The 14,406-nt window shown below is 41.5% G+C and overlaps 1 long non-coding RNA gene across 1 annotated transcript; it reads right to left on the bottom strand.

Annotated features, from left to right (window-relative positions):
* Window positions 1-4,658: 4,658 nt before the first annotated feature.
* Window positions 4,659-13,077, bottom strand: LOC122553121. The gene is made up of 4 exons (XR_006312618.1): window positions 12,489-13,077; window positions 10,770-10,946; window positions 7,703-7,765; window positions 4,659-6,138 (listed from the first exon to the last, which is right to left on the bottom strand). It is a non-coding gene; the product is annotated as an uncharacterized LOC122553121 (long non-coding RNA).
* Between the last annotated feature and the right edge of the window lie 1,329 nt (window positions 13,078-14,406).

Raw genomic sequence — 14,406 nt, 5'->3', positions numbered from 1 at the left:
TCACCCATTGTACTCTATGCTACTTTCTCCCCGCCCCCACCCTCCTCCCGTTTATCTCTCCACGCTCCAGGCTCACTGCCTTTATTCCTGATGAAGTGCTCTTGCCCGAAACGTCGATTTCAAAGCTCCTTGGATGCTGCCTGAACTGCTGTGCTCTTCCAGCACCACTAATCCAGATTATGTGATTCACCAGGTCACAACCACCTGATGAAGGAGCATCGCTCCAAAAGCTAGTGTGCTTCCAAATAAACTTGTTGGACTATTACCTGGTGTTGTGGGATTTTTAACTTTGTCCACCCAAGTCCAATATGGCTCCTCCCAATCCTGGTATCCTTGGAGAGAGAGCAAGTGAATGTTAGCTTGGAAGTGTCATCTGAGCTGGAAACGTTAGTTTGCGCTCTCTCAGTGGATCGGTGTGGACCTGATGGGCCGAAGGGCCTTTTTTCGTGCTGTAGGGATTCTATAACTAAATGGACAGTGTCTGACCGGCTGTGATCTCCAACGTTTGTTGTTTTCAGTACAGATTCCAGAATCTGGGCGGCACGGTGGCTCAGTGGTTAGCACTGCTGTAGATCCCAGGTTCGATTCCAGCCTTGGGCAACTGTCTGTGTGGAGTTTGCACATTCTCCCTGTGTCTGCGTGGGTTTCCTCCGGGTGCTCCTGTTTCCTCCCACAGTCCAAAGATGTGCAGGTTAGGTGAATTGGCCATGCTAAATTGCCCGTAGTGTTAGGTGCATTAGTCAGAGGGAAATGGGTTTGGGTGGGTTACTCTTCGGAAGGTCGGTGTGGACCTGTTGGGCCAAAGGGCCTGTTTTCACACTGTAAGGAATCTAATCTAATCTAATCTGCAGTAATTTGTTCCCGTTAGTCTTATCCCCTATCTGAAATTCCTCATCCATTTTTGTAAATCATTTCTGCACTCTCTCTCTCTCCAATTCTTTCACATGCTTCCCAAAGAGCAGGATCCAGAACTGGGTAAAATCTTCCAGAAGAGGCCGAACTAATAACTCCTACAAGTTTATTTTAAACCAAATGGATCTCAATTAGTGGTTAAACCTTTGCAAAATAACTTTTACAGTTGTGCAGGTGCAGTCTGAACTTTCACACAATTGATAGACCATTAAGGCAGCCTTACCAAGGCATATGGTATCCTGAAGTTCATAAATACAGGGAGGCAAGTTAAAGATGCCACTGAGGCAGGGTTAAAGGTCAGGGCGGGGTGTGAACTTGGGGTCAAGTGTCGCATGGAACCCGCTCTCCCCTCACCCCCGAAGGACATCCATCTCCCTTCTACCCCACAATAACCTGCCCCACATTTCTTTCAAACGACCCCTCACCCCCACCGCGATGGTAAAATAGCCCAGGGGGGAGTTGAAGGGCCGGGTGAGGTACTTAACTGGCCATGTAAGAGAGTCAGATCCGAGGGTGGGGGGAGGCAGCTTGGGACCTTCACCACACACCGTCAAATTGGAGAGCAGTGCACTCTGCCACCCCACAACCCCCCTACACCCCAACCATCAAACCCACTAACAGAGGGGCTGCAACACCCACCCAGATTTGGTAGTGTCCCTAACTCTGAGCCTGAAGGTCTGGTATCAAATTCCACCTGCGTGTAATAACGTCTCTGAATAGATTTTAAAAACCCTGTTTTTTGTCTTCTGTGGACCATAATTTTGAATACATTGTATTTTAAACAGTGCTACATACAAGGTAAGGTGATAGTTAATAGTCTCTAAAAACAAAAGTAGATGTTTACTCTGAAGTCTTTAGGAACCTAGAAACAGGAGGAAACGTTGAATCACTTGACCTAGACACGTGTTCTGTGAATTATCCCTGAAAACCTTTGGTTCATAAAAGCCTATCAATGTCAGGATTACAGTTACCAATCAGTAGCAGGTATGAACCCTGAATAGGAAACTTCACTCTCCATGTGTGGAACTGATTCCTCCTGAAATGTCTATTTTAGACAGCCGTGTGGTCACCTGTCACAAATGGCCTTATTTATACAATGTTGCCTGTACACCTTTCGTTGACTATGTGTATGTAACACTCGCTTATCTGCGGATTTAAAGGAAAAGTAAAGAATGAAACTTACTTCCTGGAGTGATTTTCCTGCTCCTCGGATGCTGCCTGACATGCTGTGCTTTTCCAGCACCACTCTAATCGAGACTCTGCACACGTAATGCCAATGGACAATGTCCCAGTGTTTGTGACAATCACTGAATGCGTGTACCTCAGGAAAGCACCCGTTAGCAGGCGGGACTTCACCGTTTCTTCCTTTAGCCGAGACTTCCCCCAGCCAGCGGAAATACTTTCTGTCTTTCTTGACAACTTTAATCAAAACCTTTATTCTGTGAGGAATACAACCCTAGTTTATGAAACCTCTCCTTGTAGTTTAACTGGAGGTCAGGTATCAACCTGGTATATTTCCTCCCTCTGAGACCAATACCGCCTTCCCAAGGAGTAAAACACAGGACTGCAAGTACACTCCACCTTTTCAGTGAAATGATTGCTCTTATCATTTATGTGAATTCATAGCTACTGATAGTAAATACAGGTCACACTTCATGTAGCATTCAGGCAATAAAATGTTATCACTGCAGCCCAGTTTACGGGCGATATTCTTCCACTCATTACAATGGTCTGTAATGTATTTAATTCACTGCAACAGTCTCTACAATTTGGAAATTGCCTCAGAGACTTTGGGACATCCTGGGATAGCGAAAAGGGCTACACAAATGCACATTTTTCCCATTATTGTTGTAATATGATGCTAATTCATTTGCCCTATGGGCTTTTATTGTTGCATCTGGCAATGTACATTGATGCTATAATTATTTTCTCAAAAAGAGGGAAGGGATTTATCCATTTGCACATACAATAGTAATTAACAGCAGCATTTTAATAGCTTAAGTTCAAAATAACAATTTATATCTAGATTCTCTTAACATTGATGAAATTCTTGTGCTTTGTTCTTGTATTTTTGTAACTTTGGAATTTGCCTTTTAACCTATTACTTTGCTTTGTCAATGTGGACGTTGTTTTCACAGGAAAATCAGGAAAATCCATTGAAGTCAAACAGCTGCTCCTTTTTTTTCCAAAATACAGACCATATAATTGAAGAGTGTAGACATTAAGTAAATGCTGTTTACTGTTCTTAACAGCAGCTTTCACCTACAATCAAGATAAGTAGCAAATAAATCTTTTGGGAAAGAAAACATGGGTTTTCACCACATCAATGGCTCCCACAGAAAGTGGCAATTAATCATGAGAATAAAAATGCCTATTGGCTTTGGGTGGTAGGAGGTCTCTTCATTGCTTCATGGATTTTGTGAGATGGACAAATGAAAGATAGGAACGTAGAGGATGAAGCAGGAGTAGGCTATTCGAAACCTCAAGCTCTGCCATTCAACATGATGGCTGATCATTGAGCTGAGTGCCTCAATCCCTTCTTCCCTATCCCTTGATCCCTTTAACGACAAGGGCTACATCTACCTCCTTCTTGAAAACATAAGGTTTAGTCCTCAATCATTTTCTGTGGTAGTGAATTCCGTAGGTTCACCTCTCTCTGTGTGAAGAAAATTCTGACCTCAGATTTAAAGAGGTTTACCCTTATCTTTAAACCACGATCCCTGATTCTGTGCTCCCCTGCCCTCAGGAACATCCTTCCTGCATCGAACCTGTCTAGTCCTAGCGAGTTTTGAGAAGAGTTGTAGCTCAGGTTGAGGTTCTGGATGTAGGTTTGCTCGCTGAGCTGCAAAGTTCATTTCCAAATGTTTCATCACCCTACTAGGTAACCTCAGTGGGCCTCCAGGCGAAGCACTGCTGCTGGTAATTCCTGGTTTCTGTTTATATGTTTGGGTTTCTTTGGGTTGGTGAACAAGAACAGGAAATGACTCCACCACAGGAAATGACATCACTAACCCAAACATTTAAATAGAAAGCAGGAATTATCAGCAGTGCTTCGCCTGGAGGCCCACTGAAGATGTTACCTAGTAAGGTGATGAAATGTCTGGAAATGAACCTTCCAGCTCAGTGAGCAAACCTACATCCTGTTTCTGGGCTGGATATTGCGCAATGGAATCCAATGACATAGTGGTATAGCAGCAATTTCACATTCAATGTTGCATTTGGTTTGCTTGTTCCCTTGCGGGCCCAATGTGGTAGTAGTATACCGAGAATCCTGGTACTGGTAGTGGAATACTGGAACTGATAGGCCCCTGAGCTGATGATTCTCCCTGAACATACGAGATGCATTGAACAGCCCCATCTGCTCCTCACTTTCACCTCCCTAAATCCATCGACTGTACTTGTAATGGTGTGCAACTTGCCCAGGGTCTGTTTGACCAGAAATTTTGACCAATACTGGAAAGATAGTAACTATTATCTTTAACTTCACCACAAATTCAAAAAGGTAGTCTTCAATTCAATTGCCCCATCATCCCCATCTCAGGTGAAGACTACTCTCAACAGCAACGTTCAATTTCATCTTAAATCCAGATTCTAGCCCCTAGCTGGGTCAGCATTTGTTGCCTGCCCCCTAGCTGCCTTTGAGAAGGTGGTGGTGAGCTGCTACCTAGAACTAATGCAGTCCATGTGCTGTAGGTTGACCCACAATGCTTTACAGAGGCAGGTCCAGGATTCTGACCCAGCAACAGTGAAGGAACAATGGTATATTTCTACGTCAGGATGGTGAGTGGCCTGGATGGAACCTTGCTGTCCTTGTTCTTCGAGATTGTAGTGGTAATCGGTTTCCAATGTACAGTTTAAGGATGCATGGTGACTTGCTGCAGTGCATCTTAGAGATGGTGGTGGAGGCAGTTTAAGGTGATAAATGGGCTGCTTTATCCAGGATGGTGCTGACCATTTTGAGTGTTATAGGATTTGCCCCATCCAAGCAAGTGGAGAGGTTGACTCCTGACGCCTTGTGCCTCTAACCTACACCTTTTTGTTTTCTTTTATTCTTTCATTGGATGTGGACATCACTGGCAAGTCCAGCACTTGTTGCCCAGTCCTAATTACCTTTGAACTGAGTGGCTTTCTGGACAGTTCAGAGCACAGTTAGTCAACCACTTGTTGTAGGTATGGAGTCACATGGAGGCCTGACCAGGCTAGGTAAGAATTGTAGATTTCTTTTCCCAAAAGGTTACCAGTGAATCAGATGGAGTTTTGCTACAATTTCACCATCACATCCAGAGTTATTAACTGAATTTGAATTTCATCAGCTACCTTGGTGGGATTGAAATGAGAGCAGTGACATTAGCAGAATGCATTATCTCCCCCCTTCTTGTAATCATAGCATTTATCGAGCAGGTTCGGTTAAGTTGCTGTTTGATCCACAGGATGTCATTAATGGGTTATGCAGCAGTGATAATGCCATTGAATGTCAAGGGGAGATGATTAGATTCTCTCATGCTGGAGATGGTCATTGACCAAACAATTGTGTGGTGCACTGTTACTGATCACTTATCAGACCAAGCCTGAATATTGCCCAGGTCTTACTGTGTTAGACTCATTCCTGTGCTACATCACTCCACATATTTATCATCCAGTGTGCTTTCTTTTTATTTTGACTACGTTAGACTTCTGAAACAGTCTTGGCCAACTAAAATATTTTATCCATGGTTTTTGCTATTGCCATTTAACAATAGATGGTAGGTTTTATAATCCCTGCCTCTAAAAAGGATAACAGAATGTATAATATAAATCATGATTTCTATTGGGCTCATTTAATGTTTCTATTGTAATATATGTATGTGACAAATGACCATGTTACAGTACATATAATGAATGTCAGGATCTTGTGTAATCAGTTGTAGATTATCTCACCGTAAACCTGCAATAATTACATTATAAATGCCTTTGATGTTCTTCCATAAATATCATACTATTGTGACTGACTTTCAGCTGCTACTTTACTGTAGAAATTCACTGAGCTCTTTGCAGAACTTGATACTTCAAAACAGCATTCCAATTTCAGTGCAACTTCTGCCGAGCTTCCTTTTCTCACTGATACCGACAACGGAGAAATATTTGCATCAACCAGTGTCAGAACAGCTAAACACTAACAAGAAAATTGCTACTGACAGCTGCGTGCAACTTGCTTTCTTTGTGCCCCCTCCAGATGTAGGACCTTGACTGAAAATAGCAATATTTACACCATTAGTTATATTAATTCAATGTACAGCATGAATTATAAATAGTAACATTGATGGAAAAGGGAGGCATTGTTCAATCCTGGGTTTCAGATAACACTCATAAATGACTTTAGCTTCACTCTTATTGCATCATCGGTGTCTCCTAAATTATACCGTAGCTTTCATTTTATATCTTGCAAATCATTATTATGAATAGTATGAAAAATGCAATGACTTTAAACAATAAACATCTCAAATTTCTGTTCCTATCCTTGATCATAATGTTCAACGTTTTTAAATTTTTCCTTCAAAATACCAAATCTTACAGATAGTGGGAATGTAGTTAATATACATTTGTATTAACATCTGCAAAACTTCACGTTTGATTATATAACTTATTTTATTGTCACATAAGTTGTACTGCAGGAAATTTTACCGTAATGAATACCTTTATTCCTAACTTTATCATACCAATCAGAGACTAATATTTACATGTTAGAAGTTGAAGTTAAAATTAGATTTTTTGACTATCTATTTCTTTGGTTGTAGTCATATGAATTTGTTTCCTGGAATGAAAGATGAAAGTTTAATTGATTAATGTTTCCTTCCACAAACAAAGAAAAATTCTATCCAAAGTTTCTAAGCAGTTTTTTAAAATATTGAAATGTTGGAATTTTAATGACATTTTTATGTTCACCTTATAATTCATGAAATTAGATTTTAATTGGCAAACAAGACAATGCAAAGTAATACAAGGTGTGTTTTGAGAACAGATTTTCAATGCTGTATAATGTAAAGGTGATCAGGATTGGCAGTCATTTTATTTTGTCGTTTACCAACTTGTTTTAAACATAACATCTTGTTAGTATTTTATTCAACACTTGCTTTATAGTCCAGATCTCCAGTCCAAATAAAATATTTCAACCATTTATGAAAGCCTAAATTCTTCTTCTAAAGTTGAAAAGGACATTTTGAAACTTTGAACATTGTCAGTTTTCATACTTAAAAATGTCAGGGACAGCTGTATAACATGTTGGTTGATTGACAGCACAATTCAAGGAATGAAGTACACATTTTCAGCTTTTAATTGTTTGTGTTTATCTACCTTATTATCTTTTGACATGCATTCGATGTGTTTTATGCAAGTAAGTTTGAGTGCAGAAATATTGGTAAATATGTAACCATGTTTGCAAATGATTTGGATGACCTTAACTTGAATATTTTAACTTAAAACATTTAATGCTGGAATTCAATTAATTTGTGACAGTTTTAATTATTTTATTGAGTAATGGAGAAATTAATGTATTTGAGAGCAATATTTAACACGCAAATGTGTAAATTAATGTACTTAAGTATGTAAATATATTTGTACAACTGTTGATTAGTGAAAAATTCTAATTTTGCACATTCTGAAACCAATTATTTTAACATGATATAAATAACCAGTCACGTAAAAGATGAAGTATATAATAATGCATGTGCATGCACTCGAAAAGATCGACCGTGTTAACACCGTGCAAATTCACAGCCCGGGATAAATTCTCCTCAGTCTCTTTACTACTCACCCTGCAGGAATTGAAGATGCCATTAAGTATCACCATCACTTTGGAGAGACCCGATAGTATAATCTATTAAACATTCAACAGCTCAGTCATATTCCAAGGTTCTCGTTTCCCTTTCCGCCTAGATGTTAGAAGAACTAAACAAAACATCTCAACAATTTATATTTTGGGGACTGATTTAGATTTATTGTTAGAGATTACCCAGGATTCCAAACAAAAATCTTTGCGATTCCAATGCACAATTCCGAGCAATTGAACAGTTGAAAGAGTTTCTCCCATTTGCACAAGATTTCGCGCTGACAGATTCATTTGGAAAAACTGACGCTAGGAGCTTTTCACAAATGTGAAGCGATTGCGTGATTAAATTACCTGACTGTAATACATACCATACCCGAGTACATTCACATCCAAAAGACAATTGTTGCAGAAGGGAGAGCGTGTAAAAAAAGTTACTAATGTTGCATATGGTTTGGGTGTAGTGTTCAAGCTTCGGTGGAAATGTCCCAGTGTGAGGCAGGCAAACAGCCGCCTGTATGTGGAGAGAACAGACCGGGACAAAAGTGTGGGAGAGTACGGGGTCTGCTGGGGAACTTGTTACTCACTCTTTTCAACTTGTCCCCACCGAGCTGCTTTGGACAAGTTTAACTAATGTCCCCCTGAAACAGATCGGCAAGTCCCTGAAATAAATCTCATCATTGCACTTCCCAACATTTGGCTATCGGAAAGTGCGCAAATATTGTTTCTAAACATGATCTAACTCGGAAGAAATTTAAAATAAACAAAAACGAACTCTTGACTACCTGCAACCTCTTACACAGAGAGTAAATTAAACACAAGAGAGAGCGTGGAAGTGAAAGGAACGAGTTTTACCCGCATCCTTACTGTAAGGGAAGAGAGGTAAGGAAGTGGAAATGGAGGGTTAATCATCAAGTACAATATTTGTAAGACAAAAGTAGGAGAGAACTTGCTGGCAAACTACCGTGCGATTTTCTTCCAGAAAACCAAACTCTGGTACTTTTAAATTAGCATCAATCACGGAAATATTGCTTAATTTAGACTCTCAATTAATCTTTGATCTACAATGCTTTAGAAATGCGTCAATTAATTAATTTAAAAGATTACAGTTTAAAGCACCGTTTACAATGAATCTCTGGCAGTGACACCTGTACAAAAACATGAAAGCGGGGAAGCTCGCTAAAAGAACATACAAGATGGGGTCCTGCGGATAATGTCTTTATTTTATAGGGCCCAATATTTATGGCTACTGTTGGAAGGTAAAGATGACAGTTCCTCAATAATTTATGGAGGATAGCTTTATGTCTGATTGAAGGTCCTAATATATACTTCCAATTCAAGGACTTGGGCATCCGTTAAAAGTTGCATTGAGAACGGCACATGAATCGTGATATTTTGTTCGGACGTGGACACGGGTTTAAAGTTGCAAGGGGAAAGGATTGCTCTGATATCGCTTTTGTTTAGATTCTGCCGTTTGTACAATTTGAGTTTCTAAACGCCACGGCCTGATCTTCAGTGTATAGCTTTCATTTAAGACTTGTGCAGGCTATCCTTTTTTTTGTCGTATCGGTGATGTGGTCGCGCCGTTTGTGTTCACCTTTGATGTTTTATGTTGAAACGGCTGTTCCAACAGCCGCGCATCTTGTACATATTCCAGGGAGAGGAGCGCCGGGGAAATTTCCGCAGGGACCGTGTGACAGTTACAGGGACCCTCTGCCCATTCCTGCAAATAAACGTGCTCGCCCCCTTCCTGCTTTAACTCAGTCTGTACCGACGTGAGTTGCAAATCGGGAACAGTGTACAATTTGGTCATTTATGTTTTAATTACTAAAAAGTTCTTGGCGACGCGTGGTATTCTGTAAATAGCAGATTTAACCCCGGATATTCAGTAAAGTATTTTTTAAAATAAAATTGAGAAAGACGCTATGTAACAATGAGTTGCCCCCACCACCCCTCCCCGTTTTCCTTATGTCTGTAAAATATATGCGCGTCGGGGTTTGCTGTTGCAATGTCAATGTCCTGTAGACGGCGCCAGTGAGAGGGGCACATCGAGACTGGCGTAAATCCCAGCTTGTCCTCCCTGACCGTTTCTGAACAGGTCATTCAGTAGAATTTACCGCGGGTTCAAGTCCTTATGGCGCCATTCGCTCAAGCTTAAACCCAACATTCCGGAGGCTCTTAGCAAATCCTGGTCAATTTCATTCGTTGTGTTCGCAAGTTACTCACGGTTAACGATGAAGGGTAAAATATCTGGGGGAGGGAGGGAGGGAGGGAGAATCTCTCTGATACCTTTCCTAAAAGGCAGCTTTTAAAAAAAAATCAGCAATGCTCCCAGAGTGAGACACAACAGGCGCTTTGGGCTTTGCAAAATATTAACGTGTTTCAAGGTAAAATATTGCCGGGTAGAGACAGTGGGGACTTTTAATACGTTCAGCGTGTGCTACATTGTGCTGAGATTTCTCAGTGCTGAAAATATTGCTTCATTAACTATCTCACTCAGACAATCTTCCCTGATTTATCTTGCGCTTGCTTTTCGCTTGTACCTGGTCCGGATATGTTTACTTCGAAATGAAGCAGGGATTTTCAGTGACAAAACTTCTCAGTGTTCAGCGACCTATTAGAAATATCATCCACGCCTCAATGTCACTTAATTACATCCACAACTTTCCGAGGATGAATTCACCCAGGGCTTGAGTCTCGATCGCGCCTCTCAGCCCTGGGAAAGGCAGAGCGGGTCAAACTGTGATTTGGATTTTTTTAAAAACACTCTCTGTTAAAGCTTTTCTCTCCCCTTCTGCTTTGATTTGTTTGATTTGTCTGAAACAGAAGCGGTTGGAATAGTTTCCCTGTCCCTTCTCCACCTCTGGATGGTGAATCTGTCTGAGTTGCCCAGTTCCTGTAAGTATTTTTGGGCTGGGATTGTTACCCGGGGCGACCTCGGGATGACACAGGGAATGGACAAGGCGGCCCTCTGTTCAGAGAAGCAATTCGCCTCCCCCCCATCCCCACCGCCACCCCCTCCCTGAACCCATCAATAAACATCGAGAGCACTCACCCGTCTCGAAAAAGCAACGTGCAAAAAAAAAGATACATAACGAGAGAGGGCTGTTGCAAACCGCTCTCACATCCAAAACAAAATACATCCTGGTGAGTTTGTACGGTCAATCCGCGAGGCGGGTCATTGTCAACTGTATTGACGGTGAATCTAACTTTGTAGCAAGGTTTATGATAGCTAGAAATGGAGTGTACAATTAGGTCAGTGTTTGACGCCGATCTGGTTTGGTCATATATGTAAAATAAAACGACAGTGAAGTGTTTAAGCACTGGCCCGATTATCCCTGAACTAATGACCTTGATCATCTTCACTCCAACCCCCCCCCCCCCTCCCCCATCCCACCCCTTCTCCGGACTGTCGGCAACAGGGTGGGGGGAATCAATGGTGCAACATCAAAGACCACGGGGTTGGTGGGAAGGAGAGGCGAGTGGACATCTGCCCCAAGGCAGCACTGTCCATTGCTCGGAGTCAGGGGTTACTCCCTCCCTCCCTATTGCCGCTGGCCGTGTGGGGAGGCAGACAGCAAACTATGTTTTAACACAACAGCTCAACCAACACGCAATATCCCGGTGACAGATGAGAGAGGGGGGGGGATCAAAACCCTTAAAATGCTGAACTCTCCGGCCCTTTTGGAATTCAAATCCCAAACAGCAATTCAGCATTTGGCGACGATTATTATCACCGAAGATTCACAAAGACATTCCCAAACTGTCTCTTCCGGGATTCATATTTCAGCTTTGAGTTCTATCAACGATCTTTCTAAATTGTTTTTTTGTTGTGAAAAGAACGTGATTTTTTAAAATGAAAAAGTTTTCAATTCTACAGAGCTTAATAAAAACAAGTTTTGTTTTAACGATGTAACAGCACACACAAACATAAAATAGAAACATGTTCAACTAGGCAGAGATAGATTTTATAAGAACATGACCATCTGCCAAATATTGAAGATACCTTACAAATGGACATTAAAGGCTAAACATCACGCGATTGTACAAATTAAATATTGTACACATCTTAACTAAAATCTCGGTGTTCAGAAACTATAGTAGATCAGAAATATTTTTTTAAAAACGTGTTTCCTAGCCTCCACCTTTTTCCAGTTGTAGTTTAATTGGCCGGCCCCTATTCCCGGGGTTGCAATTGTATAAATGGAGTGGTGTTTTGAACAATGTGCATTCCGCGTTTTCAGCCCTAGGCAGCCTATTCACAGTTCGATTTTGACGATTAAAAAGAAGTGATGATCCAGTCAAAAGTTTGTGAACTGATCTGGTAGATTGTGTGTAACTGAGATGGGAGTTTGAAAATGCCTTAAGTTAAAATCTTGGTTACATAATCTTTTATTTCGCCTTTTTAATAGATATCCTTTAATGATTACTGTTTTAATTTTTTTTTTACCGACTGGATGTTTTAGGTCGGAACCCGTTCTGACCTTAATAACTTGTTTACTGATTGTAAAAACAATCGGTGTCCTGATGAGGTCTGGCTAAACAAATTCGTTTGAGGCTGGCCTGTAAAATTGGATATTTACCAATATGGGGGGGGGGGGGGGGATGAAGAATGAGTAAGACTGACCGCTGTTCGTGTGAGATTTTCAGTTTAAAATGTAACATTTCGTGATCTTTTACTTGCAATCGATTAAAGCTAAATCTCCTTCAGAGCAGCAAGAAAATAGTTAGTTTCTTACCTGGAACACGCGGTTTAAAAAATAAATATATGTACCTGTGGGTGCCCAGCGTGAATCTGGAATCATTTTCCGATCTCTGTGAGGGGAGTCCGTCGCAACTGTGTCGATGGCAAGAATCAGATTTTCATTCTGCAATTTTTGTTTTTTAAAACAAATGGTGTCTTATTCTGATTTTCTGTTTCTAAGTCAAAAGAAGCCACCATTGGATGTTTCAATGTTCCGGAGCGGATTGTTTACGGGCGAAGCAATTAGATGTTCAGAAAAAAAGGGAAATTAACCCTTGCAATTTGAAGAGGGGACCCTGGGTCTGCTGAAGTATGGTATTGTATTTAATGTAGGGTTTCCCCTCTCCTCGCGTCTCCCCCCAAAAAAATGACTTTTTGGACAAAGTTTAAATTTTTTTTTGAAAGAAACACCTAAGGTGTAACACTTTGAAAGAATTTTAAAAAGTCCTTTTTTCAGCATCATGTTATACTCGTGGATTTAGTGAGGGGTCGGCGAAGGGGGGGGGTGCAGTTGCTCAGAAGACCCTGAGTGGGTTATTTTTTTTGGACAGTGTGAAACTGGTGAGACCGTCACTCACTCACTCACTCACTACTACTCTGCAGATCCACCTCCCCATGCTTCCGTCTGAGCCAATCCCCTCGGAGAGCCCGGCAGTCTGCTGTAATTGATCAGCTGGCGAGCCAATCAGAGTGCGGACTTCCCAAGGCACGTTGTGATTGGACGTTGGCTCCAGATCCAGAGCTCACAGAACTCCGGGCTGTCTCATTTTCCCGAGAAAACGGGGGAGTGGGAGAGAGAGAGAGAGAGAGAGAGCGAAACAATGAGTGACCACAACTTTATACATCTCGGGTGGCGGGGAACATGTATAAAAAGAAGCATGTTAACAGCAGCAGGGCGTGCGTTAAATTCGCTTTGACTTTCAGGAGTAACAACTCTCAATGGGGAAGTGACAACAGCGGGAGACATGAATTAAAATCACAGATTTCAATTTAATTCCCGGAACTATCTACGATAAGAATACTTGTCTAACCTATTTAACTCTGTGATCTGCCTGTATTGCTCGCAAGACAGACATTTTCACTGTGCCTCGGTACACGTGACAATAAATTCAATTCAATTCAGATTTGGACAAGTGTATTGATGGGTTTGTTCTTTACAAAAATCTCAAGTCATCCCCCTCATCGATAGAATCTGCAAAAAAGTAAAGTAGGGCTGATATTATAAAGTGTGGACAGTAAACAGAGTATCATTACAGGAAGTATATGGAAAAATGTGAACGACAACGGTGGAATTTGAAGTGAACTTAGTCTGGCCACATTCATTTGACAAACACCATCGAGTCAAAACATGTCATTACCCTGTGTGGTTCAACCAGCAAGGGTGCACGCCGCAATCTCAACCTGTAGTTGTCATTTGATTAGGTTCGAATGACAAAAGACAACGTATTGGAATTTCCTCTCCTTTACAAACTGAGAAAGTTGCAAAGGGACCGGGATAGTGGGGAGAAGAAGCAGGAGTCACAGTAATGGCAAACCAACTTTGTCCCGGGCAATCTGAAGAGTTCATATCAAAGTGTGCACGCAATTGATACACTGTCTTCAATTCTCAACACACAAACGAAACCCGCATTTGCAGGGGCTTTTGTTGTGGGGCGGGGGAAGGGTGTTGAATGTTAAATGTGCACGTGTGTGTCTGTGTGTGTGTGTGATGTCTGTGTGTGTGTGTCTGTCTGTGTGTGACACAAACGAAACCCGCATTTGCAGGGGCTTTTGTTGTGGGGCGGGGGAAGGGTGTTGAATGTTAAATGTGCACGTGTGTGTCTGTGTGTGTGTGTGATGTCTGTGTGTGTGTGTCTGTCTGTGTGTGATGTCTGTGTCTGTGTGTGTGTGTGAGTGTGCCTGTGAGTGTGTGTTTCTGTGTGTGTGTCTGTGTGTGTGAGTGTCTGTG

The sequence above is a fragment of the Chiloscyllium plagiosum genome, chromosome 9 (genome assembly GCF_004010195.1).
Source record: "Chiloscyllium plagiosum isolate BGI_BamShark_2017 chromosome 9, ASM401019v2, whole genome shotgun sequence".
NCBI lineage: Eukaryota > Metazoa > Chordata > Chondrichthyes > Orectolobiformes > Hemiscylliidae > Chiloscyllium > Chiloscyllium plagiosum.
This window is presented reverse-complemented; position numbering and strand designations above follow the sequence as displayed.